General features: G+C 42.6%; 1 protein-coding gene across 1 annotated transcript in view; it reads left to right on the top strand.

Annotated features, from left to right (window-relative positions):
- Positions 1-9,893: 9,893 nt before the first annotated feature.
- The window catches only part of SNRK (SNF related kinase), a 44,027-nt gene continuing 40,779 nt past the window's right edge, over positions 9,894-13,141 (top strand). Inside the window, exon 1 of the mRNA XM_054990740.1 lies at positions 9,894-10,220. The gene's annotated coding sequence lies outside the window, so the exon portion shown is untranslated. The remainder of the gene's footprint in view (positions 10,221-13,141) is intronic.

The raw sequence follows: 13,141 nt of genomic DNA on the forward strand, positions 1-13,141 counted from the left end.
TTAAAGGGGATCGTGCTGGGAGATCATGCTAGGAAGTCGCTTCATGCCCTGAGTTTGCGTGAGCTCCTGGGGCACATGTGAAAACGGCCCAGGTGCTGCTCCTTAACAGACCTCTTGCCCAGCCCCCTGCAGTGCTTCACTGCCCTCTACCTGCCGTGTGAGATTTAGTGCACTGAGCCACTTGCCACCCACCTCTTTGCCAATATCTGCCATCTTCCTGAATATCCTCACCTCGGTGCTGCCACCCCTACTGCCAGCGCCTTCTCAGTCTCTTGGATCAGCCATAGATGGGTCACCACACAAAGTAAATTTGCATCATTCAAAAAGGTTGGGAACCACTGACCTGTTGGACAATGCTTACATCAGTACACTATAACTGTAGCCATGAACTGTTGTATAAGCCATTACAGCCACTAGCATGTTGAATATGTGAATATGTGGTTTTGGGGTGCACTTTTGAGCTTTCTCTACTTGGTGCAGGATGTATAGCGGATATACTATTTCAGTGCAGATGAGAGCTGCACTGGGAGTGGGATCTATCAAAGGAGGCCAGTATCAGTCAAAGATGCTTATGGCTTATTGAATCTCTCTAGCATCCTAAGAGCTGACAATGCAAGGCCACTACCTCTCCCACTGCTGCACTAATATTATGCAATACCAGATCTGTAAGAAACAAAGTTATATGCCTTGCTGGGATCTTGTAGGAATAGGAAATAGGTATGGCTTGCATAACAGAGATGTGGTCAGGGGAAAATGATGTGGTATATGTGCCCCAACTAACTGCCCAGCTATGCAGTCCTACACCAACCTCACAATGGTGGCCAGGGAGGAGGGGTTGTTTTTATACTTTGTGAGTCCTTCAGCTCCTGCAGTCAGTAGCTGGCATTGACTGTACGCTCCTTTCATTGCAAACTAGATTAGGTATTCATGTTTACCAACTGCCTAGATCCCCAGTAAGCATCCTTTCTGAGTTGGCAGAGGTGATCTCAGATATGGTGTTAGAGACACCTAAACTGATTGTTCTGGGGGACTTCAACATCCATGCTGAATGCTCCATGTCTGGGCCAGCCCAGGAATTTATAGCTTCCTTGACAGCCCTCGGCCTCTTCAAATAGTGACAGGCCCACACATGCGAGGCCACACTTTGGACTTAATGTTTTGCACTGAGCCTTTGAAGAAAGGTCTTGGTTCAGGGTTGGGGATCTGACTTGAACAATAGTCTTACCATTATCAACTCAAGGCAAAATTGAATATGGCCCCAACACCCTGCAAAAGGGTGGGGGGGCATTAAAATGGTTCACCCATGAAGAATCATCAACCCTCCTAGATTCCAAAATGCCCTGGGCACCTTAGGATTCCAAACACATGCTTTCTTGAGATTGCGGTAGAGGTTGGAATGTGAAGCTCCTCAAAGCTATTGACAACATTGCCCCTCACCAACCTCTCCCACCTTTGGCTTGGAAGCCACCCCCATGGTTTACCATACAGCTGGGTGACCTAAAAAGGGCTAGAAGACATCTAGAAAGATGCTGGCAGAAAACTCATGCTGAAACTGATACAGCATGCTACAGAGTCCATTGGAAGACCTATGAAGTGGTGATGATAGTAAAGAAATATAATTTCTCTGCAACCATTGCATCAGCTAGTTCATGCCCATCCCAACGATGGTCAGTCAACGATCACAGTCAACTGTGATGCCTTTGCAAAAATTTTTGTTGATAAAATAGCATGGATATGCTGTGATCTGGATGCCAGCTGTAATATAGGACATGCAGAAGAAATACTGTCTAGTTCACGTATGGACCATGTTGAACCAGTTACAGTAGTGGATATTGACAGGATCCTGGCATCTGTGAAGACACCTGTGCACCGGATCCTTGCTCATCTTGGTTGTTAAAATCATGTAAGGACTATATAAATGAGCCTTTGAAGTCTAGTGTAAAACAAGTCACATACAAAACTCTTCATGGCTTTGGTCCATCATATCTATGGAACCACCTCTCTCCCTATATTCCACAACTGTTACCAATGAGGAGGTCTCCTTGTGAATTGGGGGAATTATTGTGCAAGGAGAGGCAGAGAGAAGCAGGTAACTTAGCGAGAGCTCCACCTATGTATATGAAGATTGTCTTTGCTAGAGAACTCTTTTAATGATGAGGCAGATATTCAATCAAAAGGGTTTTTTATTGAATGCAATAAAGATCAATAGCACACAAAGACACACATACATTCAGAGCTAACTAGAAAGCCGTGGTGAAAGTTGGATAGAGGTTGAGGAATTGGGTGATAGCTACCATCCAGAAGAGGGCATCCGGGAGAGAGAACATTGAGTGATTAGTGCGTCAACGAAGAGGAGCTTGGATGGAGGCCCAAGGGTGAATGCTGGATTGGAAAGCATGCACACAACTATGGCGGAGGGGTAGTCCAATTATACTACAGAACATACCCTGGGGCAGATTACGTCTTCTCCCCCCCCCCCCCCCGCCAAAAACAATAACTTAATGGTTGTCTCCGGGATGGGACAATGAGCTGGTGAGCTGCCTCCAGGGTGAGACAATAACCTGGAGACATTTGACAAAACCTTCCTGGGCAAAGCTAAAGTTATCAATGGTGACCGACGACCTGTGCATAAGGCTATCAGAGCCCTGAGACACCTGAAAATGGGAGAGTGGATAAGGAAAGATCAGTAGGGTGTGCTATGGTGATTAATTCAGGAACTCTGGGAAGATCCTATTATCACAGGATCTTTGCACATCTCCAAGGCGGTGGGGCTGAAAGCTGGCCTCACCTGGCATCTCACATGCTAGTAATTTTCTGTCTCCCAACCGGGATCTAACTTCCATTTTTCTGCCTGGCTTAGGCAGTATTTCTGTGTATAAAACACATACCGGGCGGGGTGGTGGTGGTGGTGACTTATGATATAGCCATATTCATAAGCCTTCTTGATATCGTGAGAGCAAGTCTGACCACTAACACAAGGACATCTTTGTTCATCTAAACAGGGCCTTTTGCAGGTGCCATCTTGCACAAAGGTAAAATCAACAGCTGCCCGAACATGTGCATTCTCTGTGGTGGTACCCAATTTATGGAATGGGCCTTCCTGAAGAGGTCAGGAATCCTGAAGAGGATCTCTCTGGATTTCCACAAACTATGCAAAACTGAATTATTCAAGAGAGCTTTTTACTCAGATAAGAGGACTGTAATAAAAGGAAGCAGTCTCAAAGAGAGAAATCAGTAAAGGAATAGGGAGTGACTATAGATTTTACTGCTATAGCTTCACGTATGATACACTTTTGACTTTACTACTATTGCTCTAAGTATGATCCTACTGGGTAGTTCCTATGTTGTTTAACATATCAGTCTTAGAATTGCCTGTGTTCTGTTTCAGCATTTCTTGAACTCTGTATTGGATTTCTGCTGGTTTTAAATCTTTGCAAATTTGCATGTATATACTCTATTACATGTTTATTGAAATGTCCTTGAAACTGACTGTACTGACTCACACTGTGTTATCTGCCTTGAGTCTCAGTGAGAAAGGTGGGCAGGCCGTTCCATAGGGTAGGGGCCACCACAGAGAAAGCCTTTGTAAGGGCTGCTGTTGATTTTGCCTGTGTGCAAGCTAGCACCTGCAAGAGACCCTGTTTAGATGAGCGAAGCTGCCAGGGAGGGACATAGGGAGGGAGGCAGTCCTGTAGGCCAAGGCTGTGAAGAGCTTTGTATGTAATAACCAATATCTTGAATTGAGCATGGTAACTGACAGGTAGCCAGTGAAGTGACTGTACAATGGGAGTGATGCTCCTGTTCGCTCCTGCCAACACTCAAGCTGCAGCATTTTGCACTAATGGGAACCTCCTAGTTAACTTAGATGAGAGACCAATGTACAGTGCATTACAATAGTCAAGTTTTGATGTTACCATAGCATGGATCCAGGTAGCCAGGTCAGCTGTGTTGAGATAAGAAGCCATCTTCCAGGCTAATCAGGTCCAATTGGTTCCCATAGAAGAACTGTCAAATTTTTATCCTCATCACAACAGTGCTTTGAAGTGAGTTAGACTGGGAAAGAGAGACTAGACTAAGGCCAGTCAGTGAGTTTCATTACTGCAAATTATGTTTAATTTACTTAATTTTAATTTAATTTTAAAAAATTACTTCATTTATATTCCACCTTTCTCCTCACTGGGAACCAAAGTGGCTTACATCATTCTCCTCTCATCCATTTTATCCTCATAACAAATCTGTGAAGTAGGGTAGGATGAGAGAATGACTGGCCCAAGATCATCCAGCAAACTTCCATGGCAGAGTAGGGATTTGCACCTGGTCCTCCTAGGTCCTAATCCAGCACTCTAACTACTACACAAGGCTACATCCTTCTCACAGAGTGAATATTTAAACTAAGGAATCAAAGGGACCTAAGAGAGTTTAATGTAGGCTGGATTATGTCCTATACTTTTTGTGGGAAGAAAGCAAGACACAACTAAAAATAAGGATGGAGTATGCTTATAGGTCTTTAGTAGACATAGACTGTGGAAGGCAGTCAATTGTTGATAAAAGGATGGGGGGGGGATGGAACACAGATGGAAAATGGACATTTGTATGCTTGAGTCCCTAACAGCTTATAGTATTGTAGATATTCGGACTGGGGAGAAATGTACCAATTGTTTATCCCCACCAAAGTTCTTCATGGACTCCCAGCTTGTTCAGTTTCTTATTACCACACTAGCTAACAGGCTAATACTATGCTTGCATACTACAGCACTTGTAGAAATACTTTGCTTTCATCCTTGCCCCCCATCTGCACCGAACAGTGGAAAGCTATCCAGTACCCCTTGAAAAGCAAAGGAAAACAGGAGGATTCAGGAGTCATGAATGTGTAACTGAATTAATGAGTGCTTACAGTGGGAGCAGCTGTACTAGCTTCCAAATGGTGAACCACTGGGAGGAGTAATTAGCACTGGATCATTTGCTAGAATGATCAGATGCCAAGAAAAGCAGGCTTCAAATCTTCTTACTAGTTGTGCAGAAACAGAAATTTCAGCAGGCACTATATTTCCTACCCATGTGTGGCCAGCAGTACTGTAAAAAATTCTTCTACATAGCCTTGACTTCTTTAACACTTAATGGTGCAATCCTAAACAGAGTTACTCCAGTCTAATCCCACAATGGGTAGACCGGTGTAACTCTGTTTAGGATTGCGCTGTAAATCACTCACTTTTAACTGAGTAGTTTCGACACTCAGTTTTAACTTGGCAAATACAAATAGTCCAGAGAGTCACTGCAGCATAGAGTAATGGACAACAGGAGTTCAAATCCTCATTCAATCATGAAATTCACTGTGGGCCTGTTACTCTCTCTCAGCCTAATCTACCTCACAAGGTTGTTCTAAGCATAAAATAGAGCAGAGGGAGAACCGTGCACACTGTCCTAAGCACTCAAAAGCAAGCATGAGCTAAAATGATACAAATAAATAAAGAGGTGCTAAACAGTGTTAAGAGCCAAGGTGCCTAGAAGGATGTAACTCTGCTTAGGATGGCATTGTAAAAGTTCTTCCCTATCCAAGAGAAATCACTTTATTCTCCAAAATGTGAAGGGCAAAGTTGCTGCAGTCATTTTGACAGCATCATGGTTTCCTTTTCAGTTCACACTGAATAAATGTGCCTGTAAGCTAGTAACTTTGTAAACCAAAACGTCTTTTTACCAACACTTCTCCATCATTCAACACTTACTACACTTCTCTGTCATTCAACATAACATTTCCCATTCATGTGTGCTAGTAAGCAGGAGAATTCAGAGCAATATTTGAATTTCAAAAACTTCTAAAAGTTTGTATTCTGCACCGTTACTTACTAGGCTGTTTAAATGTCATGAATGAATCCTTAAACCCAAATTATTTGATGATCTTTAAACCAAATCATTGCTATTATGGGTGACTTTTTTTCCTCTCCGAAAGGGTAGATGCCTCAAAAATAAACAGGAGTCATGTGATACCTTAAAAGCTAGTAACATTTTATTCCAGCATATATTGGAACAAATTTATGCTAATCTTTAAGGGACCACAAAACACCTGTTTGTTTTATTTTTACGGCTGTTAAAAATGTTATTGTTCCATAGAGTAGACTTTTCAAAATTTGGCCCTAATATTTCAATAATTCTCCCAAGGGATTGCTTCTCTTGAAATTAATAGCATTACACTGTTTGTTGAAAAGCGAATTATAGCGATTTGGTTGTAGGAATTCATGCCTCATCTTGTTACACCCTCAACACACATTATACTTAATTAAAGTTTCTTCTTAGTCCGTAAAAGGAACCAGTGTGGTGAAGAGAGCCATACATGGTGGAAAATGCCCCAGAGCTACTTCATTAATTAGCACGTGTGTTTGTTTAGACATGAAAATAAGCACTAACAGAACAGAGTTTTAGATATTTGCTTTATAATGCCTAACATTATTATCCCCTTTAAAAAGAGCAAGTCCTATCTCCCTTTCTATGGACAATGACTGCTGAGTCAGGTATCAATCAGCTATGCTTTGGGCTCCTCTGGAGGAAATCTGTTTCAGGAGGTGATTTGGAGTATGCTAAAAGTGCAGTCCTTTTTTTTTAGGTGCAGCAATGATCCATTCCAGTCTACTCATTTTTCAACATTGCAGGATGAGGTTTCCCATGACACTGAAAGAGCCCCACTACCAACCTCTATTAAAACAAAATTACTGTTTTGCAAAAATTTATTTAAAAGATTCTTTAAAAAAAATCCTTATATAGTAGCAGTGATACACACTGAAGAGCAGGAATGTGTACACAAACGGGTGCATAAAGATCAGATGTTTCTGAGTGGTACCAGTTTCCAAGTCTGTTCTCAAATGGCCTGACTCATTATTCTTTCACTTGGTCTCTGCTTCTGCCCATTCTCAGCAACTTGGGACCAACACTTCTGACTCCTGCCTCACCTGCATCCTTTCCCTCTTCTCTTTATCCTAGCCCTTGTTATAAATCATCCCTATAGATATATTAATAACAAATTCTTCAAACTTTACAGAATGTGTCCCTGTTTCCCCGACTTAGTTTTCAGGCAGCAGCTGTGTGCTTTGCTGTACCCAAATGCATGTCCACATTCATTCCTGTTAAACTTGGCAGCCTTTCCTTAATGTGAAATGTGCTGGTTGTTAGGTCTGAGAAGATGAAATGAGTGTAATGGCTGCTGATAAAACAAAGACAGCATCTGATTTCTCCTTTAAGTAGTGGAAACCAGGGTTTCCCCGCTTTTCAGTTCCTACAAAGAAAGGATATAGTATGTGCATGTTTGTAGGGAGTCTCTGCCAGAGGAAAAGATGCTGGATCACCAAACACAATCTGTTAGCTTTCTTTCTCGCTCTGGCCTGGCCCAGCAAAGCAGCCTAGAAGAGGGAAGGCAGATATTCTGACTCACAGAGGTGTGGAACATAATAATATAACTAGCACCTTGAACTGAGCCCAGAAGGCAATAGGGATCCTGGGCAGTTGCTAAAGCATAAGCAAATTAGATGTGATATTCCAGCTCATCCTATATCTCCAAGTTGCCAAGGCCCAATTTCTGAACACAGAAAATTGGAAAATGCACAACAAAGACATGAAATTATAGACCATGTTAGATGATTGCCTCAATCCCCCAAAGGAGGGTTGTGTTACCATAATGATTAGCAAATTTATTGTGAAAGCAAACTTAAACACATCTACTCAGAATCCTACTGTTTTACTCTACTCCCAGGAAAGTGTTCATAAGATGACACTGTGTGGGACAAGAGTGGAAAAGTAGCTACCTTGTACCCTCCAGTTCTTATTTATCATATTCTTGTCTCATTTTTCCTCTTAGAAAGATAAGATTCCAACTGTTCCTGTTCACCAGTGCCCCTATAGATTACTGGTTTGCCTTTGTGGATGCCTCATTAAATTTTTGTTAGCATAAAATGCTAGCTTCATCATTCTTCAGGGATCAGCCCCTTCCTCTGAGTCGGGAGCGGACCTATCTTGTTGCTAGTGTATGTTGATGTAAAATACACATGCATAGCACAGCAAGCTGTTTCACAGATCACAGCTGCTGAGGTAGATTTCAAGTTGTTAATAATATATTGTAGGGCAATTATGTCTCGCATACACATCTTTAACCGAAAGACCCATCACCCTCTTGTCTCTTTAATCAGTGGAAGGCAAGGGTATTGCAGAGTAAAATGAATGTAGCAGGTAGTAAAGACCCTTCAACAATATGTAAGAGTGGAGCTTGCAAGGGATCTTTGGTTAAAAAATAGGGGGGATTACAAGCACATCCCTACTTTCATTTCTGAAATGCTGGAGTATATTAACAAATGTCCCCCTACAGATTTATCCTCACAGCAGTCCATGATTGGCCCAAGGTGAGCCGATCTGTGAGCTTCAAAACTAATCTGAATTCAGGGTTCCTAAGCTCCAGTGCAACACACTACTGACAACACCACATTGGCTCTAACCACCACATTTTCTCCCATCCTTGCAGAAAACAGGTTTGAAAGCATTACCCTCTTATGTATGCTAAATAAAGCACTTTGAAACCAAAGTCCCAAAGAAATATTTCCTTCACCATTGATTTTTAGAGAGTATTAAATACCACACTTTACACTAAATCTATAGAACAGTGCATATTTTTGTTGAACAGTATTATTTATATCCTGCTTTTCACCCCAAGGGGGACCCAAAGCAGCTAGCCATTCTTCCCTCTGCTGTTTTATCATCATAACAACAACCCTGTAAGGTAAGCTAACCTGAGAGAAAGTAACTGGCCAAAGATCACCCAGCAAGCGCTCAATAAATTGGTGTTAAAAGAAATGGACCAGTAACCTTCAGCTACATACTAAAATTCAGTCCTTGCAGTCCATGTTAATTAATCCAACATGGCCTCACCTGATGTGTTCAGTCACATAATTACATCTGTCCAGAAAAGTAGTATATAAGTAGTATATAGATGCAAGTTCTTGTTGTTATTATTATAGATCCAAATCTATGAATAAGCACATGTTGAACAGGTGGGAAAAACCCATGCCCTACATTGTGAGCATCACAGGAGCTAGAAAAGCTTTTAGCTATTATTACAAACTATGTAAATTAAGGTCACTATATGAATTATGGAAAAGAGCAAGAGTCCAGCAGCACTTATAAGACTAACAAAATTAATGGTAGGATATGAGCTTTCATGAGCCACAGCTCACTTCTTCAGAAAGATCATACCCTACTACTAATTTTGTTAGTCTTATAGGTACTACTGGACTCTTGCTCTTTTCCACTGCTACAGAGTACGCGGCTACCCATCTTGATATATGAATTATGGTTATTAATAACTAATAAAGCCAGTGTAGACTAGATGACCCAGGTTTGATTCCCCGCTCTGAAATGGAAGTTCACTGGGTGACCCTGGCCCAGTCACGCACTCTCAGTCTAATCTACCTCAGAGGGTTGCTGCGAGGAAAAAAATGGAGGAACAGACAATGATGTAAGCCGTCTTGGGACCCACTGGAGAGAAAGGAGGGGTATGAATGAAGTAAAAAAAATTACATTTAAAAACTAAACACTTTCCAGTCAAATCACACCGCGGACGCTAAGGGCTGGGCCACATTTATTAAAAAGGTCCTCGGCAACAGACGACAACCCTACCGCCGTTTCTAATCCGCTCGCCTCAGATTCTCAACACCAATCTGGGTTGAAGCGAGAGAGGAAGACCCATCAGTCAGACAGGCATTCGAGGCCTCCATTGGCCAGTGTACGGTGGCGAGGCGGAACCTCCTCCGGGCGCACGCGCAATTCCTCACCCTTTCTCTTTCGATGCCCCTCCCTATCCTGCGTTTCCTCCCTCCCCCCTCCCCCCTCCCCTTTCACTTGACTGCAAGAGAGCCGCTGTTGTTGTCAGAAGGTTTCGTAGCCCGCCGGGGACTCAGAGAGGCGCGAGCGCAGTCCGTTGGGCGCGCGAGTCGCAGAAGCCGAGGAGAGGCGGCGCGAGCTCGCAAGAACGCTGAAGCGTCCGCGCGCGCCACTGTGTTGTACTGTTTGTTTGCCGCCGCCGCCGCCCTGGTCGCTGAGGAGGCCACTCTGCGGCGGCTGTTCCTGCGAGAGGAGCGGAAGGGTGCCGAGCAGCAGCGGCCGCTTTTCCATGCGGGGAGCGGCGGGGGAAACGCGGAGGGCCGCCGGAGGAAAGACGGCCACTCCTGCCGCTGCCAACATCCTCAGTAAGTGGACGAGGGCGGGGCTGGGAGCGAAGCCGAGCCTCCGGCTTGGCCTGTCCCGAGGCTTTCGCCGGGAGGCCTCGAGGGGCAGGTGCCGTCGGCGAGGCCGGGTGTTTCTGAGGGAAGAAGGGGGGCAGGCCGGCTCCCGAGGCCCTCCTCTTATGATCCTCTCAGGCAGGAGCCGGTGGCGATGGCAAGGGTGCCGTACTCATATCCCTGCCCTGCTTTGGGGTGTGTATCTTGTCACACGCCCCTCTCTTTACCTGTGTGCGACAGAGCTGGGTCGGGGTGGGTGGGATGTCTTTTTGTGCGTGTGAATGCGACTCTTCCGGGGACTAGTGGGATGGAGTGAATGTATTTCGTGTGTGGTGCGTTAGCATTTAAACACACACACACACTTAGGATGCTGCGCCTGAGAGGAGAGTGAAGCTGATTCACCTTTCCTGGTCCCCTCTTTCATCTTTAGCGCGGTCCTTCGCAACCAACTGCACCCCCCCCCCCCATCCCCTGCAGTCGGAAGGGAGAGGGGCGCTTTCTGGATCCCTTTCCAGCGGCTTAGGTGAATATTCGTCAGCCTTATGTAGTGGTGGCTGAGAAGTTCTTACTCGAGAGCTGCAGACTTATGTTTGGGGGTGGAGATGACACTGCATCTTGCTAGCTAGATTTAGAGAGAGCCAACAGGTTAGTCCTGGGTGAGCCGAGCTGCCTATTTTCTTTCTGATAGTGCAGAGTGGGTCTGCTACAGAGAAGCCTTCCGTATTTCCTTCTTTGGAAGTGGCTGCATAAGGTCATCCTGCCAAAAGCACATTATTGTGCTGATAATCTCTTCAGCAAACAGCCATTTTTGTAAGCTGTTATCTTCTTGTGCTCTGCAGCCAGCATCTCACATAAGCATCAAACCTGTAGAGTGTTGAATAGGGTGAGTTGGTTGGATTGTTAGTTTTTCTGTATTTTAGTAGTGTTGATGAAGCAAATCTGTACAGAAGCAGTGCATTTGTTTTAATGAATAATTACTGAGTGGCTTAAAGGGAAGCTATGTTCATTATAGTGGTGGAAATTAACATGGTATAGCTTCAGCAGGTATCTTTTACGTCTATCAAATTATGAATTGTAAACATAAAACAGCCTGTTTTCTTGTATAGAAGTGTACTAAGGGAGAAACTGCATGTGGTTTGTATTTGAGGCTTATTTGATATAATGGGGTATGTGTAGGAAATAAATATTTTTCACTGGCCACCAGTGTACTTAAAGTCTTCTTAACTATAGCTGTACTACAGTCTAGGAGGGATGTGAATTCCTTTCAAAGGATGTGAGTCAAGATCTGTTTAAAGCCTGCCCTCTAGTGTAGCCATTCTTACTCTTACATGCTGCTATTTTTATATAGTTCTTTTTAGGAATTCATAGTACTGGATGCTTGGTGTAGAAAGTGGGGAAGGAGTTTAGCAGAGTAAGTCTTGCATTTTCCCAAGCTATTTTTGGAAAATATCCTTAAATATCTATTAACTGTAAGCGTCTTTGGTAACATTTGGCAGTAATTGTCTTTAGCATAATTTACTCCGTGTTGCTATCAGTTGTCTGGGTTGAAAAATTGGATAGTGATGGTATATTTCACATTGGTCATAGCTCATGAAAATATATGTTTTGGCTTTTTCAAAACAATATTTGTATGACTTAACTGTTAACATTTGGTATTTGTTAAACAAATGAGCTGCATAACTGTAATTAGGACACTTTGTACACTGTTTTCCTGCCATACATAGTACATATATAATTAATTGGAAGAATTAAACCTGATACTATTCAAATGCAATCCTGATGTTGTGTTTCTAAAGCCTTAGTTTTTTTTAAAAAAAAAGAAAACCAGAATCAACTTGATATATAGCCACTGTAAGGGAACCTTTTTATTTATTGTAATGTTTAGGTAAGAAAGTAATGTGAAGATGAAATCTACCAGACAGCTGTAAAGAAATCTGCTATTGATTTCTTTTAATGGATAAGCTCATGCTTATAAAGATGCAATAAAGTCTTCAAGGTCTGAAATGATTACCTTCACCTTCTGACAAGGTTCTATAACTTGCGCCTTTTGCTCTGATAATTCTGCCAGCTATTCTGCATTGAGTAGAACTCATCATCCTTCATATCCCATCTTTCTCTGTGGTTTGGGAACAGTTTTTAAAAATGTGCTCTTAGCTTCAGGTGTTTCTTTCATATTCCTTGTTCTGCCTAATGTCATTTTTGTATCTTTCCCTGTCTTCATTTGAGCAAACACAAGGAAGTGATTTGCTCATAGTATTTGCTTAGTGCCCCAAATTCCCTTCAGAGTGTTTTATTGTATCTTTTAGTTCTGCCATATAATTTGGAACTAGGCACTTAACTTATTAGAGAGGAGACTCTATGGTGCAGGTCATTTGTCTCTGCCTTTTCTGTGCAATGGTGACTAAGATGTAATGCTTCAACAAGATTAATCACTCTTAGTACATAGTAATGTTTGACATACATAGTGCCCATATGTATTTTTAACAATGTTGAAATTGCATAAAACCTGTAGAGCCGCCCTTTAATTAAGCAGTTGCTTCCAAGAGGCTGAGTAACATGTGCTTCCTTTAAACCTCTTTGCTGCTTGTCCTTTTCATGTATAATGCTTTGTTACTCAGCTTGGAGAAATTCAACACTTCATTGTTATTTTTATTTTCCCTTCCCATTGTGGAAAAAAATTTATTTGAACACTTCCCCAGTTTTCCGGTTTGAAAAGCACATACAAATGCTTTAAATGAATAATAAATACTTAAACAACTTACTTTTTTTCCACAAGTGGAGATGCACTGTATTTTCTCTATATCTATCAGAATAACAGTAAGTCATGCAACAAATTTATTCAGTACATAACACTGGGCTTCTAATGTGGGTAAAAAATGTTGGATAAA

The sequence above is a fragment of the Eublepharis macularius genome, chromosome 11 (assembly GCF_028583425.1).
Source record: "Eublepharis macularius isolate TG4126 chromosome 11, MPM_Emac_v1.0, whole genome shotgun sequence".
Taxonomy (NCBI): Eukaryota; Metazoa; Chordata; class Lepidosauria; order Squamata; family Eublepharidae; genus Eublepharis; species Eublepharis macularius.